This window comes from Brassica oleracea, chromosome C5, assembly GCF_000695525.1.
Source record: "Brassica oleracea var. oleracea cultivar TO1000 chromosome C5, BOL, whole genome shotgun sequence".
Taxonomy (NCBI): domain Eukaryota; kingdom Viridiplantae; phylum Streptophyta; class Magnoliopsida; order Brassicales; family Brassicaceae; genus Brassica; species Brassica oleracea.
The window spans coordinates 30,406,544-30,417,503 of NC_027752.1; positions in this window are offsets into that span (position 1 = coordinate 30,406,544).

Here is a 10,960-nt window from a genome sequence, read left to right on the forward strand (position 1 = left end):
AAGGCTCTCCCAAGCAATAGAGAAGAGTTCCAGTTTAACTTGATGTCCAGGACATGGAAATCAACTGGAACTAGGGCATTACCAATCTGCACCTCTAGGTCTTTCACAATCCCTCCTGAATTCTTCTGAGAACAATCCACAAAAGTGAACAGCTCGTTGGAAGGCTCCACCTGCATACCCAGATGGTCTGCCATAACCCTAGGTAGGATGCTGACTGATGCTCCTGTATCGCACAAAGTATGTGGGAATTCAATACCCTTCACCGTGCATGGTATTGCAAATTGCCCAGGATCACTCTTCTTCTTCAGTGTAATTATTTTTCTCATCTTTTCTCTAGCTTCACAGAACATTCTCCTGATGTCTTCTTCTTTCTCCTTTGTCTCTCTGAAGAACATCCACAATTTATGAGTATAATAAGCATCCTCGAATGGCTTATCTATTGGAATCCTGAAGACTCTCTTCCGGAAACTTTCCTTTTCCTTATCATTGGCCCCCCTTCTCAGATGCTTCTCCACATTTCCTTTTCTTTTCCTTAGGGTTTTTCCCAAAGGAACCTTATCGATTTCCATCGATTCCTCTCCATCATCTGAAGGTGTCCTGACGGTCTCAGGTGGGTTTTCTGAAGGTCTAGGTTTGGACCTGAGTGCATTCAGACGTGCCACATCTATCTTTGGCATCTGCACTCAGTATGTAATAGGTGCTCATCGATCGGTGGGAGCTGGAGGTTGTCGATCGATGTCGACATCCATTTGTCGATCGATAGTTGGTTCTCCATGTCGATCGATGGAGGTGTTAGCTTGTCGAGTGATTCGTACGTTGTCTGGGTTGGGCGGATGTGGGTGTTTTTCTACGAACTCCTCGTGAGTCTGAATCCTCACGGCATTGCAAGATGCGGATGACTCCGTTGGTGTCATCGATCGATGCTCTGGAGATCCTGTCGATCGATTCAGACTGGGGTTTGTCGATCGATTCGGACTGGGGTTTGTCGATCAATTCGGACTGGGGTTTATCGATCGATATGCATGATCTGACGTCAATCGACACCAGTGCGATACGCCGAAGCTCATCAGGCTTTCTACTTCGAAATCTCCTTCTTGCAGCTTCTTCTCCTTCGCCACTTGCCAGAAATCATCCCTAATGATGGCATTCACGTGGTGTTTCATCACATCATCTCCTACCCCTCTTGTTAAGGCTTCCTGCCTCTTAAGAACTTCTCCTTTCTGAACAACCTGTGTCTACAGCTTATTCACATGAGTGCTCAAAGTATCAAACTTTGTGTTCAGGTTGGTGTAGACAGAGTCAATCTTTCCATTGAAGTCCACTGTCATGCGCTGATGTGTCTCAAGAACCCTCTCAAGTATCTCCTCAATCTTGCTCTCCTGAGTACGCGGCGGTGGCTTCTAGTAGTAGGAACTTCCAAAATTCCTGTTGTTGCTGTAGGGTTTCTGGTACTGCGAACTCTGGTTGAAATTTCTCCTATTTCCATAGGAATTTCTATTTCCACCCTGGTTTCCAGACCCTTGGAAACATGTTCCACCAATGAAGTTTACTTCTTCTTCTTCTCTACCCTCTGTCTCTACAGCTTCTGCATCTTCAACCAAGCAGGCTTGCTTCCTGAGGAGCTTGTGAACACTGTCCGGCTTTGCCTTTACCTCATCCATCTGATCATTCCCAAGGATGGTGGCAGATCTCCTCCTCTCAAAATCAGTGTTCTTGGTGTTGTTGCTAGATGCTAGGTTTTCAATGACCTTTATTGCCTCTCATGGATTCCTGGTGTTGAAGTTCCCATTGCTGGAAGCATCAAGAGCCATCTGGTACTGCACCGCGATGCCTCTGTAGAAAGTACTGAGCAGTTGTACTTCATTGAATCCATGGTGTGGACAGTCTCTCTGATAAGACTTGAATTTGATCCAAGAGCCTTTGAATGATTTTGCAGGCTCCTGAGTGAATGTAGCAATCTTGGTCCTCAAGTCTTCAGCGCGTGCTTCATCAAAGAAATTGCATAGGAATGCATTCTTGATGTCGCTCCAGGATGTGAGAGATCCTGGTGGTAGCTGCTTAAGCCAGTGCAAAGCTTCTCCAGAAAGTGAGAACTTGAAGAGCTTGCATAAAAGGTAGTCCTCAGGGACTCCCTTGACTTTAATAGCAGAAATCAGATCCTCGAACCTCTCTAGATGGTCCATAAGATGCCGTGAGATAATCCATGGTAGGGTATCTGTCCCAGGAGGGTGTAGTACTGTGCCTTCAGCTCATAATCCCTTTGAATATTGGGAGGACGAATGGCTGATCTGTTGGTGTAGAACTGATCTGGACGGTTGTAGTCCGCCAACGTCTTAGGTTGCGCAGCTTCATCAGGCTCAGGGATTGCAGCCCCCTGAGCGTTTATCCTCTGACCTGCTGCATTACGCAGATGACCTTCCTGGTCATGCAGGTCCCCATTGTTGTCTCGTACAAGTATCAGAGTAGCAACCATGTCTCGCGGCTCAGTATCGATCGATGTCTTATCTGGATTATCGATCGATACGGATGGAGGATGTTGGTCGATGGAAGATGAGTGTCTTCGGTCGACGGTGGTGAGCGAGTATCGGTCGACGGGACTAGTGTCTGGGTCGACGGTGCTTGAGCGAAATCGAGCGACGAACAGGTGTTGTTTTTGATCGATGAGCAGTGCGCTTCTTTGCGGATTGTACGCTCCAAACTTGCAGGATCTGGTGAGAATAGTAGTAGGGTTTCCTTGTTGCTTCTGGTACTGCTGGGCATGTACCTGAAAATCCAAGAAAAATTTTTCTGTCAAAAACTCAACAAATACTAAATTAAACAGGCGATCAAAGCTCCCTGGCAACGGCGCCAAATTTGATACCACTCAAATTACCCTAAGGAGTGATTTATACTCTCTCAAATAAGAGGTCGAGTTGTAGTACTCAGAGATCGAATTCACAAGGAGCTAGGGAACCTAAGAAATCTTATATGATTTGTTAAGTTTGAAGTTTCAACGGTTTTAAATTTAAATAGCGGTTTAGAAATCAAGTAAAGTATTTGCTCAATTGACTGGTTTAGGTTTTGGTGCTTATTAAGGGAATAGCTAGACTCAGGGTTTTTATTCAGATAAATTGGGATTATAATCCTACAGATGCCTAATGAGTTGCTTGCATGATAATGTAAATCCCAACTACTTGATCAACAAGTCCATCAGCGTTCGCAATGTTTGGACTCGTCTATCAACTAGATCTAATGATCTCAACTGTCGTATTTTGATCAATAAAAAGAGTCGATCGATAATCCTATAAGGATATCGATCGATGCACCTTTTCCCCCGCCGATCGATTATTCAAGTGTGATATCGATCGACGCGCTCTAGTCAAGCTTTATGCGCGGGTTGAATAATAGCTTACTAAGCTCACTAGATCAGCTATCGCCTTGCTCGTAGCAAGAAACATTGCTCTATTAGAATGTTTTCAGGATGAGATTAAAGCTCTCGCTTTTATTAATCTAATCCAAGGGCAGGTTCTAGGTAGCTAATCTAGATACATGCATTAAATCACAATCCTAAAGATGATTATCACAACTCATCAATCTATAGTTGGGGCTAATCCCTCCTAACCTATTTAAACCCTAAAATCTAACAAAGGAACTACTCAGACATGACAGCAATTAGGTATAAAAACTGCATTAGAATAATAAAATAGATATCAATGTAGTTCCAATCACAAATATAACTTTGGATCTTCTCTTCAATCTATCAAAAATCCTAGAAAACCTTTGCTGTAAAACTAGTAAAATAATAAAGCACACTTTGCCTTTAACATGGTGGCAAAGCTTATATAGTTAGGGTAAAACTCGTCAGGGGTAATCTTGTAAATTGGTGAAGACTTGGACTTCAAGTCGGCTGTGACCAAACTGGCTTTTTGCGCGCTTCGCTATCGATCAACATCATGATGTTAACATCGATCGATTACTTCTCTTCAATATCGACCGATTGTCGAGCTCGATGGTCATCTCGGGTGCTTGCTCCAAATATCTCCAAAATGCTCCAAAATCATCACTTATCTCCAAATCACTCCTGATCTCATAAATATAGTAAATAGATTCTATAATATAATAACTATTAGTAAAAACACCTATAAACCATGGGTAAAAGTATGTCAAATCCATGGTCTATCAAATGTTTATATCTTTATCAGAAAGGGTAACCTCTACTCCCTTCTGTAGAGGTCGACCTTCAACCAAGATTCTATTAGCCTCAATATCTTCATTACGATTAAATGCTTCTTGAACTAGTACTGAATCTTGAAGAAACTCTAAACAAAATGCAACGCATTCTCCAGCTAAATACCCCTCAGCCATACATTATTCTGGCCTTGCATAATTCTTAACAAAAGCCTTTAGTGTTTTTATGTACCTATAACTCAGTCAAGCAATATGAATATTAGTCAAACATCATTGCAGGAAGCACATAAATTGAAGCAAATGAGTACATCAAACCTTTCAAATGGATATATCCAGCGGAAGTGAACTGGTCCTCCCAAGCTGCCTCTTTTGATAGATGTATTGGAAGGTGGAATATGACATCAAAAAGGGATGGAGGGTAGGAGCGCTCCAGTTGACACATTGTTTCCACAAACTTTGTCTCCATTGATATAAGTTTCTCCAGGTCAATGATGCATTGACACAACCTGTTGAAGTAACTACATAATCTATTAATGACAATCCTAGGACCCCTATGTAACAACCCTCTTAATGCAGCTGGTAACAAGTTATGTACTAGCACGTGATGATCATGCGACTTTAAACTACATATATTTGGAGGGTTAACTGAAACACTATTCGCAATATTACCACAATAAACATCATGACCTCTAAACTTAGATAACCTTTGGCAGAAAATGGTCTTCTCTTTCTTGGATAACAAATACGCTGCTGGAGGTAAGTATGTTTTCTAACCCCTAATCTCTGTGTGCAAGTGACTTCTGATTCCAATATCTTCTAAGTCTTTTCTTGCTTTCAAACCATCTTTCAACTTTGAACTTTGCATCAAGATAGACAATATAGCATCCCACACATTCTTTTCAATGTGCATAACGTCAATATTGTGACGAACATGCATATCCTAACACATTAGACAAGAAACTGTTAGACATATTCATATACAACAATCAGAGAATATAGTTCAGTTACTCTACTTTACCTTCCAGTAAGGTATTTCAAAGAATATTGATCTCTTCTTCCACCGCCATAGATCATTTGATTCTTTGCACTCTTCTTCTTGAACCATCTCATCATCTTCCAACTCTGATCTTTTTCTTTTACTTTCTTTCTCTAAATTTCTTCCAAAATCATTCCTAAAAGCTTCTAGTGTGTCATATATTTTAGCGCCAGTTTGTATCCTATTGGCATTCTCTTCCTCAACAGTGTTGTCAAACCAAGCTTTTTTATATCTGTAACGATGGCTAGGCGGTAATCTCTTTCTATTTCCTATATAGACAAACTTACGGCTAAACTTAAGCCACCTAGAAGGTGGATCCTTTCCACATACATTGCAGGCTTGTTTCCCCTTCTCTTTCCATCCAAACAATGTTCCTAAGGCTGGATAGTCACTGATAGGCCATGAATTTTACCCACTTTTAGCCATGGTTTATATAGGTTTTCAGAGTCTTTTATATGTATTCGGACCCTTTTTAGGGTAATTACAGGTTCAAGTACTTACTTGAGGAAAATGATGTATTTGAGGACATTTGGAGACTTTTTGAGCTTTGCTCGAAACAGAGAATGAGTCGATTATTAAGCCAGAATGTCGACCGACGATCACCAAGAATAATCAATCGACGGTGGGTTGTTACCATCGATCGACAGCGAAGCCACCCGCGAGTTAAAGACAAATTAGAAGATAGCAAGTTTAACAAAAGTTCCAATATTTACATTTTTAGTCCATGGCCACCTGTTAGGCTAATTTATTAGGTTTTTTTTTTTCATTTTAGAGGCAGACTTGCCTAGAGACCTTTTAGACCTAGTTTGAAGAGAAGCAACCAACCACCATTGGAGAGAAAGCTTAGGATTGGAGAGAGAGAGATCTGAACTGCATAACAGGGAAGATCTTGAACTCCCTTGCTTTTATTACTCTATTTATTGTTTCTCTTGCTACTGATTTATTTAAGTATATATTCAGACCATCATAACCATGTCTCTTATGAATATGTCTGAGTAGTCTTATTGTTAGATTTAGGTTTCTCATAAGGTTGATATATGTATTGCTAATTTGAACTGTTGCTAGGGTGATTAAAATATAGTTGTTCATCTAGTTGTTCTTAATGCTAAGTTCATGATTGATCACCCTTTAACTTAGATCCTAGGATTAATTGAGGAAAGCCATAGCTTAACTCAATACCTGAAACTAAATTAGTATGATCTAACTGACTAGATACACACGAAAGTTGGTCTAGTAAGTTAGAGAACACTAATCAAACCTGCTCGTTAAGCTTTCTCGAAAAAGCATCGATCGACGCGACAATCGTTGTCTCGATTGATCTCACTCAAATTACCCTAAGGAGTGAATTACTCTCTCAAATAAGAGGTTCAGTTGTAGTACTTAGGGATCGAATTCTCAGGGAACTAGAGAACCTAATAAATATAATCATATTGATTAAGCTAGGTTGATTATGTTTAAATGTAAAATACAGGTTTATGAGCAAGGCAGTTGCTCGATTGATTGATTGGGGTTTTGGTACTTAGATGAAAGTAGCTAGACTTAGGGTTTCCATTCAGGTAATCAGGATTATAATCCTACAGGTGCCTAACAAGTTGTATGCATGAAATTATAGAGCTCAACATTTATAAACAAATCATTAGGTTCTCACTTTCTAAGTTTGTCTATTGACCAGTGTCGATCGATGATTCTATAGGAATATCGATCGATACACTTGTTGAACCGTCGACCGATTATTCGATTGGAATATCGATCGACGCGTTTGGTCAAGCTTTAAAGCGCGTGTTGAATGTGCTTACTAAGCTTCCTCGATCACCTCTCGCCTTACTCAAGCAATCTTAGCTCACTTAGGATGGATTCATGGTGAGATGAAAGCTATCGCTTATGTCTACAACTCTTAGGGCAAGTTCTAGGTAGTTAGTCTAGAAACATGCATTAATGACAATCATAATGATGAATATCAAAACTTAGCAATCAATAGTTGGGGCTAATCCCTCATAACCTATTAAAACCCTAAATCTAACAAGAGAACTACTCAGATATGGCTAAGAAATTCATAACAGTAATAAGGTATAAAAACTGCATAAATTAATAAATAGATATCAATGGAGTTCCAATCACAAATCTATTTGGATCTTCTCTCCAATCTACTAAAAATCATAGAACCTTTTGCTGTGAAAATAGTAAAACAAGAAAGCACATTTTGCCTCTAACATATTGGCAAAGCTTATATAATTAGGTTAAAACTCGTCAGGGGTAATTTTGTAAATTGGTAAAGACTTGGGCTTCAAATCGGTTGTGACCAAACGGGCTTTCTGCGCGCTTCGCTGTCGATCGATGTCAAGATATGAACATCGATCGATTATTCCTCTCCAATATCGACCGATGGTCGAGCTCGATGGTCATCTCGGGTGCTTGCTCCAAATATCTCCAGAATGCTCCAAAATCATCACTTATCTCAAAATCATTTCTGATCTTATAAATATAATAAATAGACTCTATAATACAATAATTATTAGTAAAAACACCTATAAACCATGGATGAATATGAGTCAAATCCATGGTCTATCACAATGGAGTTCCAATCACAAATCTTTTTGGATCTTCTCTCCAATCTACTAAAAATCCTAGAAAACCTTTTGCTGTGAAAATAGTAAAACAAGAAAGCACACTTTGTCTCAAACATGTTGTCAAAGCTTATATAATTAGGTTAAAACTCGTCAGGGGTAATCTTGTAAATTGGTGAAGACTTGGGCTCTAAGTCGGTTGGGTCTACACGGGCTTTATGCGCGCTTCGCTGTCGATCGATGTCAAGATGGGAACATCGATCGATTATTCTTCTTCGATATCGACCGATGGTCGTGCTCGATGGTCAGCTCGGATGCTTTCTCCAAATATCTCCAAAATGCTCCAAAATCATCACTTTCTTCCAAATCACTCATGATCCTATAAATATACTAAATAGACTCTAGAATATAATAAATAGTAGTTAAAACACTTATAAACCATGGTTAAAAATGGGTCAAATCCATGGTCTATCATTGATCGATATTTCGAAAGGTGTATCGATCGCTATTCTTTAAGAATCATCGATCGACACTTTCTCGTGATAAATATACGAAAGTTGAAATTCAAGATCTAGATATAGATAATCTAATTGATTTTACCTAAGTTTGAGTTCGAGAACAATTAATATTCATAAACCCCTAAAAACTTAAATTAAGTTACTTACTTATCACACTTAAGAATATACCTGAATCTAGTTAGTTCCCCAACTAGTAACAACCTCAAATCAAACCAATCGAGCAACTGCCTTGCTCATCACTTCATTTACTGCTTAAAACCTATTAATCTAACTTTATTTCGAAGGCTATAAATCTACTGTGTAATCCTAGAGTCCATGTAGATTTGATCCCTAAGTACTACATCTAAACCTCTTATTTTAGAGAGTAATTCACTCTTTAGGGTAATTTGAGTGATATCAGTCACTGATACTCCAAAGCAGCAAGACTGTAAGTGTGAAATTCTCCTTTGCAAATGAGTCATAGACTTCAATACCCTCAGCCCACAAATCTTTCAAATCGTCTATCAATGGTGCTAAGTAAATATCTATGTTGTTACCAGGAGCTGTTGGACCAGGGATCAACAAAATCAACATTATATTCTCAGCCACCATACACATAGTTGGAGGCGTGTTGTAGTTCACTAACAACACTGGCCATGTGTTGTGATTGGTGTTTTGCATGGAGAAATGATTCATCCCATCTGTAGAAATTCCAAGTCGAAGATTCCTTGGTTCATCAGCAAATTTTGGCCATTTATTATTCACTTGTACCATCTTCAGTGGCATTGGTATAGTGCCAACGCAAATCTTCAGCCATCCTTTTTGATCTAAAAATCCTCCTAAATCTGAGGACCTTAGCTGGAATCCCAACATTTATCTCATTGTTGTGCTTATCCTTTTCCCATCTTGAAACTTTGCATCTTGGACAGCTTTCTAGCTTCTCAAACTCCTTCTTATATAGTATGCAATCATTCTTGCAAGCATGAATATTGTCGTAGCCGAAACCAAATATTTTCAGAAATTTCTTGATTGCATCCATACTCTTCGGAAGAACATTGTCTTCAGGTAGCATGTCTTGAAGCAAAACCAACAGCTGATCAAAGAAGTTCCCAGACACACCACTTTTAACCTTGAATCTGTAAATTCCCATGATTTCTGAAACCTTCGTGTGTTTGATACAATCTGAGTACAATGGCGTTTCAGCGTCTCTTAATTTTATATAACTTCAGTTTCCTCTGATGCTTCAACATCATCATTTGTCTCCACCCCATTGTCATTCGTCCGATTCAGACCACCTTCATCCATAGAGAACGATGTCTTAAACAAATCAAATGCCTCTGTTTCATATTGAAGACCACTGTCTTCTGTAGATTCTCTTTTTTTCACCATGAATACTCCAAAGAGCTCTTATACTTCTTATCCATACCCCTAATCACTAGATTGCTCGACTATTTTATCGAGTAAATGATGTCTAAAATTGCGGCAGTCTGTACAAGGGCATAGCATTTCAGACAGATTTCTCAATCTTCTTGCTGGTGAATTCACGAAATTAGTTGCTCCTTCTGAGTACTCGTGACTATTCCTACATAGTAAATCATACAAAAGAAGTTAGCTTTCTTTCAATCGGCAAATACAAGTGAGCTCGAGAGATTTTAGGTTATACCTTGGCAGCCAAATCTATGTCTTATCCATTTGCTTTCTATCAATCGGCGAATGGAAGTAAGATTCGTTGTGAAACGAGTTGCTCAAATCAAAGCTCGCGAGACATAAAACGATTTGTTCTTAAAGAAAACACGATTTGTTATGAGTTGTGTTCTGCAATTTTTGGCAGCGAAATGAGACAAAAAATGAACTGCTCTGATCAAAGTTAGGGAGATAAATCAAACAGTGTAGGATTAATCATTCTGCAATCTTAGAGGTTACTCCTCATTGGCTCATAACAAGAACGGCTCAGATCAAAGCTCACAAGAAAAATCAAGGGTGTAGGATTAATCCGTCTGCAATAAGAAAGAACGGCTCATATCGAAGTTGGCGATAGACATCCATCGCCGTATGACTCGCCAACTCTGCGATCTTGAAAGTTACTCCTCATTGGTTTAGAGTATTAATTTCGTTTTAAATCCGAAAATTAACATATAAAATAGGTTATTAAGTGTTGGGGTCAAAACCGGTCACGACGGAATCAATGCCTGAAAGTTCCCGGAAAACCAACTCTCGGTCAATCCTTGAAAATTAGACATTCCCGGAAAATGGTTAATCAAGTAAAAGACAGTTTTTCGCGGATGCGAACCGAGGAACGTCGAGAAGAGGATCAGTCTGGATGAGGTCTCAATCGTAAGCAAGGACGGACCACCTTGCCCTAGGGCGAGGACCGTCTCAACACGGGTCACCTCGCCCATGGGCGAGGACGACCCGCACCGAGGTCACCTCGCCCATGGGCGAGGACCGACCTCCTGTCCCAAAGCCGTGCATCCTCGTCTAAGTTCCCATAACACAATCCTCGGGCCCTTGCACGCAATACCCATGTCTCGTCTCGCTTAGGATTATCAAAGAAAGACTTGGGGAAAAGTTATAAAAACTTGGTCGTCAAAACGGATTCCTGCCTACCGTATAAAACGGCTATGGTTAGCTTGAACACCAGTTGCCTCAACTATACGGGGAATTGGAATCCTTTCGGAAAAACCAACGGCTGGTTC